This window comes from Mercurialis annua, linkage group LG3 (genome assembly GCF_937616625.2).
Source record: "Mercurialis annua linkage group LG3, ddMerAnnu1.2, whole genome shotgun sequence".
NCBI classification, from domain to species: domain Eukaryota; kingdom Viridiplantae; phylum Streptophyta; class Magnoliopsida; order Malpighiales; family Euphorbiaceae; genus Mercurialis; species Mercurialis annua.
In genome coordinates, this window is record NC_065572.1 from 16263164 (window position 1) to 16272898 (window position 9735).

Below are 9735 nucleotides of genomic sequence, written 5' to 3' on the forward strand. Positions count from 1 at the left end.
ACCAAAATAAAAACTATCTTTAAAAGTACGTTTTGCTCCCTGAACGTTTTCCATTATTTCCCGTTTAGTCCCTGACTTGCAGTTGCTCGTTGCTCGTTTTGTTTATCTCTCGGCGCTAATAATAGCAGAAAATGCAGGCGCGGACCGCAGAAAATGCAAAAAAGGGGTGCAACACGAGGACTTCCCAGGAGGTCACCCATCCTAGTACTGCTCTCGCCCAAGCATGTTTATCTTCGGAGTTCTGATGGGATCCGGTGCATTAGTGCTGGTATGATCGCACCCGTCATACCTTGCACGATCATCGTATATATCTGCTGCGTTGCAACTCATTCAACCAAAATAAAAACTATCTTTAAAAGTACGTTTTGGTCCCTGAACTTTTTCCATTATTTCCCGTTTAGTCCCTGACTTGCAGTTGCTCGTTGCTCGTTTTGTTTATCTCTCGGCGCTAATAATAGCAGACAATGCAGGCGCGGACCGCAAAAATGAAAAAAAGGGGTGCAACACGAGGACTTCCCAGGAGGTCACCCATCCTAGTACTGCTCTCGCCCAAGCACGTTTCACTTCGGAGTTCTGATGGGATCCGGTGCATTAGTGCTGGTATGATCGCACCCGTCATACCTTGCACGATCATCGTATATATCTGCTGCGTTGCAACTCATTCAACCAAAATAAAAACTATCTTTAAAAGTACGTTTTTGTCCCTGAACGTTTTCCATTATTTCCCGTTTAGTCCCTGACTTGCAGTTGCTCGTTGCTCGTTTTGTTTATCTCTCGGCGCTAATAATAGCAGAAAATGCAGGCGCGGACCGCAAAAATGCAAAAAAGGGGTGCAACACGAGGACTTCCCAGGAGGTCACCCATCCTAGTACTGCTCTCGCCCAAGCACGTTTCACTTTGGAGTTCTGATGGGATCCGGTGCATTAGTGCTGGTATGATCGCACCCGTCATACCTTGCACGATCATCGTAAATATCTGCTGCGTTGCAACTCATTCAACCAAAATAAAAACTATCTTTAAAAGTACGTTTTGGTCCCTGAACTTTTTCCATTATTTCCCGTTTAGTCCCTGACTTGCAGTTGCTCGTTGCTCGTTTTGTTTATCTCTCGGCGCTAATAATAGCAGAAAATGCAGGCGCGGACCGCAGAAAATGCAAAAAAGGGGTGCAACACGAGGACTTCCCAGGAGGTCACCCATCCTAGTACTGCTCTCGCCCAAGCACGTTTATCTTCGGAGTTCTGATGGGATTCGGTGCATTAGTGCTGGTATGATCGCACCCGTCATACCTTGCACGATCATCGTATATATCTGCTGCGTTGCAACTCATTCAACCAAAATAAAAATTATCTTTAAAAGTACGTTTTGGTCCCTGAACTTTTTCCATTATTTCCCGTTTAGTCCCTGACTTGCAGTTGCTCGTTGCTCGTTTTGTTTATCTCTCGGCGCTAATAATAGCAGAAAATGCAGGCGCGGACCGCAAAAATGAAAAAAAGGGGTGCAACACGAGGACTTCCCAGGAGGTCACCCATCCTAGTACTGCTCTCGCCCAAGCACGTTTCACTTCGGAGTTCTGATGGGATCCGGTGCATTAGTGCTGGTATGATCGCACCCGTCATACCTTGCACGATCATCGTATATATCTGCTGCGTTGCAACTCATTCAACCAAAATAAAAACTATCTTTAAAAGTACGTTTTGGTCCCTGAACTTTTTCCATTATTTCCCGTTTAGTCCCTGACCTGCAGTTGCTCGTTGCTCGTTGCTCGTTTTGTTTATCTCTCGGCGCTAATAATAGCAGAAAATGCAGGCGCGGACCGCAAAAATGCAAAAAAGGGGTGCAACACGAGGACTTCCCAGGAGGTCACCCATCCTAGTACTGCTCTCGCCCAAGCACGTTTCACTTCGGAGTTCTGATGGGATCCGGTGCATTAGTGCTGGTATGATCGCACCCGTCATACCTTGCACGATCATCGTATATATCTGCTGCGTTGCAACTCATTCAACCAAAATAAAAACTATCTTTAAAAGTACGTTTTGGTCCCTGAACTTTTTCCATTATTTCCCGTTTAGTCCCTGACTTGCAGTTGCTCGTTGCTCGTTGCTCGTTTTGTTTACCTCTCGGCGCTAATAATAGCAGAAAATGCAGGCGCGGACCGCAAAAATGCAAAAAAGGGGTGCAACACGAGGACTTCCCAGGAGGTCACCCATCCTAGTACTGCTCTCGCCCAAGCACGTTTCACTTCGGAGTTCTGATGGGATCCGGTGCATTAGTGCTGGTATGATCGCACCCGTCATACCTTGCACGATCATCGTATATATCTGATGCGTTGCAACTCATTCAACCAAAATAAAAACTATCTTTAAAAGTACGTTTTGGTCCCTGAACTTTTTCCATTGTTTCCCGTTTAGTCCCTGACTTGCAGTTGCTCGTTGCTCGTTTTGTTTATCTCTCGGCGCTAATAATAGCAGAAAATGCAGGCGCGGACCGCAAAAATGCAAAAAAGGGGTGCAACACGAGGACTTCCCAGGAGGTCACCCATCCTAGTACTGCTCTCGCCCAAGCACGTTTATCTTCGGAGTTCTGATGGGATCCGGTGCATTAGTGCTGGTATGATCGCACCCGTCATACCTTGCACGATCATCGTATATATCTGCTGCGTTGCAACTCATTCAACCAAAATAAAAACTATCTTTAAAAGTACGTTTTGGTCCCTGAACTTTTTCCATTATTTCCCGTTTAGTCCCTGACTTGCAGTTGCTCGTTGCTCGTTGCTCGTTTTGTTTATCTCTCGGCGCTAATAATAGCAGAAAATGCAGGCGCGGACCGCAGAAAATGCAAAAAAGGGGTGCAACACGAGGACTTCCCAGGAGGTCACCCATCCTAGTACTGCTCTCGCCCAAGCACGTTTATCTTCGGAGTTCTGATGGGATCCGGTGCATTAGTGCTGGTATGATCGCACCCGTCATACCTTGCACGATCATCGTATATATCTGCTGCGTTGCAACTCATTCAACCAAAATAAAAACTATCTTTAAAAGTACGTTTTGGTCCCTGAACTTTTTCCATTATTTCCCGTTTAGTCCCTGACTTGCAGTTGCTCGTTGCTCGTTGCTCGTTTTGTTTATCTCTCGGCGCTAATAATAGCAGAAAATACAGGCGCGGACCGCAGAAAATGCAAAAAAGGGGTGCAACACGAGGACTTCCCAGGAGGTCACCCATCCTAGTACTGCTCTCGCCCAAGCACGATTATCTTCGGAGTTCTGATGGGATCCGGTGCATTAGTGCTGGTATGATCGCACCCGTCATACCTTGCACGATCATCGTATATATCTGCTGCGTTGCAACTCATTCAACCAAAATAAAAACTATCTTTAAAAGTACGTTTTGGTCCCTGAACTTTTTCCATTATTTCCCGTTTAGTCCCTGACTTGCAGTTGCTCGTTGCTCGTTGCTCGTTTTGTTTACCTCTCGGCGCTAATAATAGCAGAAAATGCAGGCGCGGACCGCAAAAATGCAAAAAAGGGGTGCAACACGAGGACTTCCCAGGAGGTCACCCATCCTAGTACTGCTCTCGCCCAAGCACGTTTCACTTCGGAGTTCTGATGGGATCCGGTGCATTAGTGCTGGTATGATCGCACCCGTCATACCTTGCACGATCATCGTATATATCTGATGCGTTGCAACTCATTCAACCAAAATAAAAACTATCTTTAAAAGTACGTTTTGGTCCCTGAACTTTTTCCATTGTTTCCCGTTTAGTCCCTGACTTGCAGTTGCTCGTTGCTCGTTTTGTTTATCTCTCGGCGCTAATAATAGCAGAAAATGCAGGCGCGGACCGCAAAAATGCAAAAAAGGGGTGCAACACGAGGACTTCCCAGGAGGTCACCCATCCTAGTACTGCTCTCGCCCAAGCACGTTTATCTTCGGAGTTCTGATGGGATCCGGTGCATTAGTGCTGGTATGATCGCACCCGTCATACCTTGCACGATCATCGTATATATCTGCTGCGTTGCAACTCATTCAACCAAAATAAAAACTATCTTTAAAAGTACGTTTTGGTCCCTGAACTTTTTCCATTATTTCCCGTTTAGTCCCTGACTTGCAGTTGCTCGTTGCTCGTTGCTCGTTTTGTTTATCTCTCGGCGCTAATAATAGCAGAAAATGCAGGCGCGGACCGCAGAAAATGCAAAAAAGGGGTGCAACACGAGGACTTCCCAGGAGGTCACCCATCCTAGTACTGCTCTCGCCCAAGCACGTTTATCTTCGGAGTTCTGATGGGATCCGGTGCATTAGTGCTGGTATGATCGCACCCGTCATACCTTGCACGATCATCGTATATATCTGCTGCGTTGCAACTCATTCAACCAAAATAAAAACTATCTTTAAAAGTACGTTTTGGTCCCTGAACGTTTTCCATTATTTCCCGTTTAGTCCCTGACTTGCAGTTGCTCGTTGCTCGTTGCTCGTTTTGTTTACCTCTCGGCGCTAATAATAGCAGAAAATGCAGGCGCGGACCGCAAAAATGCAAAAAAGGGGTGCAACACGAGGACTTCCCAGGAGGTCACCCATCCTAGTACTGCTCTCGCCCAAGCACGTTTCACTTCGGAGTTCTGATGGGATCCGGTGCATTAGTGCTGGTATGATCGCACCCGTCATACCTTGCACGATCATCGTATATATCTGATGCGTTGCAACTCATTCAACCAAAATAAAAACTATCTTTAAAAGTACGTTTTGGTCCCTGAACTTTTTCCATTGTTTCCCGTTTAGTCCCTGACTTGCAGTTGCTCGTTGCTCGTTTTGTTTATCTCTCGGCGCTAATAATAGCAGAAAATGCAGGCGCGGACCGCAAAAATGCAAAAAAGGGGTGCAACACGAGGACTTCCCAGGAGGTCACCCATCCTAGTACTGCTCTCGCCCAAGCACGTTTCACTTCGGAGTTCTGATGGGATCCGGTGCATTAGTGCTGGTATGATCGCACCCGTCATACCTTGCACGATCATCGTATATATCTGCTGCGTTGCAACTCATTCAACCAAAATAAAAACTATCTTTAAAAGTACGTTTTGGTCCCTGAACTTTTTCCATTATTTCCCGTTTAGTCCCTGACTTGCAGTTGCTCGTTGCTCGTTGCTCTCTCGGCGCTAATAATAGCAGAAAATGCAGGCGCGGACCGCAAAAATGCAAAAAAGGGGTGCAACACGAGGACTTCCCAGGAGGTCACCCATCCTAGTACTGCTCTCGCCCAAGCACGTTTCACTTCGGAGTTCTGATGGGATCCGGTGCATTAGTGCTGGTATGATCGCACCCGTCATACCTTGCACGATCATCGTATATATCTGCTGCGTTGCAACTCATTCAACCAAAATAAAAACTATCTTTAAAAGTACGTTTTGGTCCCTGAACTTTTTCCATTGTTTCCCGTTTAGTCCCTGACTTGCAGCTGCTCGTTGCTCGTTGCTCGTTTTGTTTATCTCTCGGCGCTAATAATAGCAGAAAATGCAGGCGCGGACCGCAGGAAATGCAAAAAAGGGGTGCAACACGAGGACTTCCCAGGAGGTCACCCATCCTAGTACTGCTCTCGCCCAAGCACGTTTCACTTCGGAGTTCTGATGGGATCCGGTGCATTAGTGCTGGTATGATCGCACCCGTCATACCTTGCACGATCATCGTATATATCTGCTGCGTTGCAACTCATTCAACCAAAATAAAAACTATCTTTAAAAGTACGTTTTGGTCCCTGAACATTTTCCATTATTTCCCGTTTAGTCCCTGACTTGCAGTTGCTCGTTGCTCGTTGCTCGTTTTGTTTATCTCTCGGCGCTAATAATAGCAGAAAATGCAGGCGCGGACCGCAAAAATGCAAAAAAGGGGTGCAACACGAGGACTTCCCAGGAGGTCACCCATCCTAGTACTGCTCTCGCCCAAGCACGTTTCACTTCGGAGTTCTGATGGGATCACGATCATCGTATATATCTGCTGCGTTGCAACTCATTCAACCAAAATAAAAACTATCTTTAAAAGTACGTTTTGGTCCCTGAACTTTTTCCATTGTTTCCCGTTTAGTCCCTGACTTTCAGTTGCTCGTTGCTCGTTGCTCGTTTTGTTTATCTCTCGGCGCTAATAATAGCAGAAAATGCAGGCGCGGACCGCAGGAAATGCAAAAAAGGGGTGCAACACGAGGACTTCCCAGGAGGTCACCCATCCTAGTACTGCTCTCGCCCAAGCACGTTTCACTTCGGAGTTCTGATGGGATCCGGTGCATTAGTGCTGGTATGATCGCACCCGTCATACCTTGCACGATCATCGTATATATCTGCTGCGTTGCAACTCATTCAACCAAAATAAAAACTATCTTTAAAAGTACGTTTTGGTCCCTGAACTTTTTCCATTATTTCCCGTTTAGTCCCTGACTTGCAGTTGCTCGTTGCTCATTGCTCGTTTTGTTTATCTCTCGGCGCTAATAATAGCAGAAAATGCAGGCGCGGACCGCAAAAATGCAAAAAAGGGGTGCAACACGAGGACTTCCCAGGAGGTCACCCATCCTAGTACTGCTCTCGCCCAAGCACGATTATCTTCGGAGTTCTGATGGGATCCGGTGCATTAGTGCTGGTATGATCGCACCCGTCATACCTTGCACGATCATCGTATATATCTGCTGCGTTGCAACTCATTCAACCAAAATAAAAACTATCTTTAAAAGTACGTTTTGGTCCCTGAACTTTTTCCATTGTTTCCCGTTTAGTCCCTGACTTGCAGTTGCTCGTTGCTCGTTGCTCGTTTTGTTTATCTCTCGGCGCTAATAATAGCAGAAAATGCAGGCGCGGACCGCAAAAATGCAAAAAAGGGGTGCAACACGAGGACTTCCCAGGAGGTCACCCATCCTAGTACTGCTCTCGCCCAAGCACGTTTATCTTCGGAGTTCTGATGGGATCCGGTGCATTAGTGCTGGTATGATCGCACCCGTCATACCTTGCACGATCATCGTATATATCTGCTGCGTTGCAACTCATTCAACCAAAATAAAAACTATCTTTAAAAGTACGTTTTGGTCCCTGAACTTTTTCCATTATTTCCCATTTAAGCCCTGACTTGCAGTTGCTCGTTGCTCGTTGCTCGTTTTGTTTATCTCTCGGCGCTAATAATAGCAGAAAATGCAGGCGCGGACCGCAAAAATGCAAAAAAGGGGTGCAACACGAGGACTTCCCAGGAGGTCACCCATCCTAGTACTGCTCTCGCCCAAGCACGTTTATCTTCGGAGTTCTGATGGGATCCGGTGCATTAGTGCTGGTATGATTCACCCGTCATACCTTGCACGATCATCGTATATATCTGCTGCGTTACAACTCATTCAACCAAAATAAAAACTATCTTTAAAAGTACGTTTTGGTCCCTGAACTTTTTCCATTATTTCCCGTTTAGTCCCTGACTTGCAGTTGCTCGTTGCTCGTTTTGTTTATCTCTCGGCGCTAATAATAGCAGAAAATGCAGGCGCGGACCGCAAAAATGCAAAAAAGGGGTGCAACACGAGGACTTCCCAGGAGGTCACCCATCCTAGTACTGCTATCGCCCAAGCACGTTTCACTTCGGAGTTCTGATGGGATCCGGTGCATTAGTGCTGGTATGATCGCACCCGTCATACCTTGCACGATCATCGTATATATCTGCTGCGTTGCAACTCATTCAACCAAAATAAAAACTATCTTTAAAAGTACGTTTTGGTCCCTGAACGTTTTCCATTATTTCCCGTTTAGTCCCTGACTTGCAGTTGCTCGTTGCTCGTTGCTCTCTCGGCGCTAATAATAGCAGAAAATGCAGGCGCGGACCGCAAAAATGCAAAAAAGGGGTGCAACACGAGGACTTCCCAGGAGGTCACCCATCCTAGTACTGCTCTCGCCCAAGCACGTTTCACTTCGGAGTTCTGATGGGATCCGGTGCATTAGTGCTGGTATGATCGCACCCGTCATACCTTGCACGATCATCGTATATATCTGCTGCGTTGCAACTCATTCAACCAAAATAAAAACTATCTTTAAAAGTACGTTTTGGTCCCTGAACTTTTTCCATTATTTCCCGTTTAGTCCCTGACTTGCAGTTGCTCGTTGCTCGTTGCTCGTTTTGTTTATCTCTCGGCGCTAATAATAGCAGAAAATGCAGGCGCGGACCGCAGGAAATGCAAAAAAGGGGTGCAACACGAGGACTTCCCAGGAGGTCACCCATCCTAGTACTGCTCTCGCCCAAGCACGTTTCACTTCGGAGTTCTGATGGGATCCGGTGCATTAGTGCTGGTATGATCGCACCCGTCATACCTTGCACGATCATCGTATATATCTGCTGCGTTGCAACTCATTCAACCAAAATAAAAACTATCTTTAAAAGTACGTTTTGGTCCCTGAACGTTTTCCATTGTTTCCCGTTTAGTCCCTGACTTGCAGTTGCTCGTTGCTCGTTGCTCGTTTTGTTTATCTCTCGGCGCTAATAATAGCAGAAAATGCAGGCGCGGACCGCAAAAATGCAAAAAAGGGGTGCAACACGAGGACTTCCCAGGAGGTCACCCATCCTAGTACTGCTCTCGCCCAAGCACGTTTATCTTCGGAGTTCTGATGGGATCCGGTGCATTAGTGCTGGTATGATCGCACCCGTCATACCTTGCACGATCATCGTATATATCTGCTGCGTTGCAACTCATTCAACCAAAATAAAAACTATCTTTAAAAGTACGTTTTGGTCCCTGAACTTTTTCCATTGTTTCCCGTTTAGTCCCTGACTTGCAGTTGCTCGTTGCTCGTTGCTCGTTTTGTTTATCTCTCGGCGCTAATAATAGCAGAAAATGCAAGCGCGGACCGCAAAAATGCAAAAAAGGGGTGCAACACGAGGACTTCCCAGGAGGTCACCCATCCTAGTACTGCTCTCGCCCAAGCACGTTTATCTTCGGAGTTCTGATGGGATCCGGTGCATTAGTGCTGGTATGATCGCACCCGTCATACCTTGCACGATCATCGTATATATCTGCTGCGTTGCAACTCATTCAACCAAAATAAAAACTATCTTTAAAAGTACGTTTTGGTCCCTGAACTTTTTCCATTATTTCCCGTTTAGTCCCTGACTTGCAGTTGCTCGTTGCTCGTTGCTCGTTTTGTTTACCTCTCGGCGCTAATAATAGCAGAAAATGCAGGCGCGGACCGCAAAAATGCAAAAAAGGGGTGCAACACGAGGACTTCTGTTGGCAAATAATCGCAAGTGTACGATATCGCTCAAGTAATATAACTTGGAAGACCAAGTATCGATCCCACAGAGACAATGGACTTAATCACTAATTTCAAATATTCTTTAATCGGCTAGCTAGAAAAAATCAATAGGGTTTTGTAATTTAATTAAACTAATATAAACTGAAAACAAATAATAAAATAGGGTTTAAAACAATAAGATTAAAAAGTTCAAGGATTGATAATCCCAAATAAATAAGCAAAATTATGGAATAGGATTTCTTAGTGATTTTATCGCGAATCGAGCTATTCTAAAGCACCGAATCCCGCCCTCTCAAGCCTCAAAGATCCGAATAAAATCACAACCTAATTAACTAACCAAATATTAACTCGCTCTCACGATATTAAAACTGAATTAAATAATCAAATTATAATTATGAAGCAAACTCAATGACTACCTAAATTCCAACCCGCTCTCACGACGTTTTCCTCTAAGTTCTTAATTATCTATGTCTATTTAATTAACAAT

The 9735-nt window shown here is 45.6% G+C and overlaps 26 non-coding genes across 26 annotated transcripts; all 26 read right to left on the bottom strand.

Moving 5' to 3' along the window:
• Positions 1-163: 163 nt before the first annotated feature.
• LOC126675747 (5S ribosomal RNA) lies at positions 164-282 on the bottom strand. The gene has a single exon (XR_007639942.1). It is a non-coding gene; the product is annotated as a 5S ribosomal RNA (ribosomal RNA).
• Positions 283-495: 213 nt separating this feature from the next.
• Positions 496-614, bottom strand: LOC126675786 (5S ribosomal RNA). The gene has a single exon (XR_007639979.1). It is a non-coding gene; the product is annotated as a 5S ribosomal RNA (ribosomal RNA).
• A 213-nt stretch (positions 615-827) lies between these two features.
• Positions 828-946, bottom strand: LOC126675696 (5S ribosomal RNA). The gene has a single exon (XR_007639894.1). It is a non-coding gene; the product is annotated as a 5S ribosomal RNA (ribosomal RNA).
• Positions 947-1160: 214 nt separating this feature from the next.
• LOC126675781 (5S ribosomal RNA) lies at positions 1161-1279 on the bottom strand. The gene has a single exon (XR_007639974.1). It is a non-coding gene; the product is annotated as a 5S ribosomal RNA (ribosomal RNA).
• A 213-nt stretch (positions 1280-1492) lies between these two features.
• On the bottom strand, positions 1493-1611 carry LOC126675798 (5S ribosomal RNA). Its single transcript, XR_007639990.1, has one exon. It is a non-coding gene; the product is annotated as a 5S ribosomal RNA (ribosomal RNA).
• Positions 1612-1831: 220 nt separating this feature from the next.
• LOC126675811 (5S ribosomal RNA) lies at positions 1832-1950 on the bottom strand. Its single transcript, XR_007640002.1, has one exon. It is a non-coding gene; the product is annotated as a 5S ribosomal RNA (ribosomal RNA).
• A 220-nt stretch (positions 1951-2170) lies between these two features.
• LOC126675823 (5S ribosomal RNA) lies at positions 2171-2289 on the bottom strand. The gene has a single exon (XR_007640013.1). It is a non-coding gene; the product is annotated as a 5S ribosomal RNA (ribosomal RNA).
• A 213-nt stretch (positions 2290-2502) lies between these two features.
• LOC126675625 (5S ribosomal RNA) lies at positions 2503-2621 on the bottom strand. The gene has a single exon (XR_007639827.1). It is a non-coding gene; the product is annotated as a 5S ribosomal RNA (ribosomal RNA).
• Positions 2622-2842: 221 nt separating this feature from the next.
• On the bottom strand, positions 2843-2961 carry LOC126675626 (5S ribosomal RNA). Its single transcript, XR_007639828.1, has one exon. It is a non-coding gene; the product is annotated as a 5S ribosomal RNA (ribosomal RNA).
• A 221-nt stretch (positions 2962-3182) lies between these two features.
• Positions 3183-3301, bottom strand: LOC126675671 (5S ribosomal RNA). The gene has a single exon (XR_007639870.1). It is a non-coding gene; the product is annotated as a 5S ribosomal RNA (ribosomal RNA).
• Positions 3302-3521: 220 nt separating this feature from the next.
• On the bottom strand, positions 3522-3640 carry LOC126675834 (5S ribosomal RNA). The gene has a single exon (XR_007640024.1). It is a non-coding gene; the product is annotated as a 5S ribosomal RNA (ribosomal RNA).
• Positions 3641-3853: 213 nt separating this feature from the next.
• Positions 3854-3972, bottom strand: LOC126675627 (5S ribosomal RNA). The gene has a single exon (XR_007639829.1). It is a non-coding gene; the product is annotated as a 5S ribosomal RNA (ribosomal RNA).
• Positions 3973-4193: 221 nt separating this feature from the next.
• Positions 4194-4312, bottom strand: LOC126675628 (5S ribosomal RNA). The gene has a single exon (XR_007639830.1). It is a non-coding gene; the product is annotated as a 5S ribosomal RNA (ribosomal RNA).
• Positions 4313-4532: 220 nt separating this feature from the next.
• On the bottom strand, positions 4533-4651 carry LOC126675846 (5S ribosomal RNA). Its single transcript, XR_007640035.1, has one exon. It is a non-coding gene; the product is annotated as a 5S ribosomal RNA (ribosomal RNA).
• A 213-nt stretch (positions 4652-4864) lies between these two features.
• LOC126675858 (5S ribosomal RNA) lies at positions 4865-4983 on the bottom strand. Its single transcript, XR_007640046.1, has one exon. It is a non-coding gene; the product is annotated as a 5S ribosomal RNA (ribosomal RNA).
• Positions 4984-5191: 208 nt separating this feature from the next.
• LOC126675870 (5S ribosomal RNA) lies at positions 5192-5310 on the bottom strand. Its single transcript, XR_007640057.1, has one exon. It is a non-coding gene; the product is annotated as a 5S ribosomal RNA (ribosomal RNA).
• A 221-nt stretch (positions 5311-5531) lies between these two features.
• LOC126675881 (5S ribosomal RNA) lies at positions 5532-5650 on the bottom strand. Its single transcript, XR_007640068.1, has one exon. It is a non-coding gene; the product is annotated as a 5S ribosomal RNA (ribosomal RNA).
• Positions 5651-6168: 518 nt separating this feature from the next.
• On the bottom strand, positions 6169-6287 carry LOC126675892 (5S ribosomal RNA). The gene has a single exon (XR_007640079.1). It is a non-coding gene; the product is annotated as a 5S ribosomal RNA (ribosomal RNA).
• Positions 6288-6507: 220 nt separating this feature from the next.
• On the bottom strand, positions 6508-6626 carry LOC126675672 (5S ribosomal RNA). Its single transcript, XR_007639871.1, has one exon. It is a non-coding gene; the product is annotated as a 5S ribosomal RNA (ribosomal RNA).
• A 220-nt stretch (positions 6627-6846) lies between these two features.
• On the bottom strand, positions 6847-6965 carry LOC126675630 (5S ribosomal RNA). The gene has a single exon (XR_007639831.1). It is a non-coding gene; the product is annotated as a 5S ribosomal RNA (ribosomal RNA).
• Positions 6966-7185: 220 nt separating this feature from the next.
• Positions 7186-7303, bottom strand: LOC126675917 (5S ribosomal RNA). Its single transcript, XR_007640102.1, has one exon. It is a non-coding gene; the product is annotated as a 5S ribosomal RNA (ribosomal RNA).
• Positions 7304-7516: 213 nt separating this feature from the next.
• On the bottom strand, positions 7517-7635 carry LOC126675765 (5S ribosomal RNA). The gene has a single exon (XR_007639959.1). It is a non-coding gene; the product is annotated as a 5S ribosomal RNA (ribosomal RNA).
• A 208-nt stretch (positions 7636-7843) lies between these two features.
• LOC126675904 (5S ribosomal RNA) lies at positions 7844-7962 on the bottom strand. The gene has a single exon (XR_007640090.1). It is a non-coding gene; the product is annotated as a 5S ribosomal RNA (ribosomal RNA).
• Positions 7963-8183: 221 nt separating this feature from the next.
• LOC126675916 (5S ribosomal RNA) lies at positions 8184-8302 on the bottom strand. The gene has a single exon (XR_007640101.1). It is a non-coding gene; the product is annotated as a 5S ribosomal RNA (ribosomal RNA).
• A 220-nt stretch (positions 8303-8522) lies between these two features.
• LOC126675631 (5S ribosomal RNA) lies at positions 8523-8641 on the bottom strand. The gene has a single exon (XR_007639832.1). It is a non-coding gene; the product is annotated as a 5S ribosomal RNA (ribosomal RNA).
• A 220-nt stretch (positions 8642-8861) lies between these two features.
• Positions 8862-8980, bottom strand: LOC126675632 (5S ribosomal RNA). Its single transcript, XR_007639833.1, has one exon. It is a non-coding gene; the product is annotated as a 5S ribosomal RNA (ribosomal RNA).
• Positions 8981-9735: the final 755 nt, after the last annotated feature.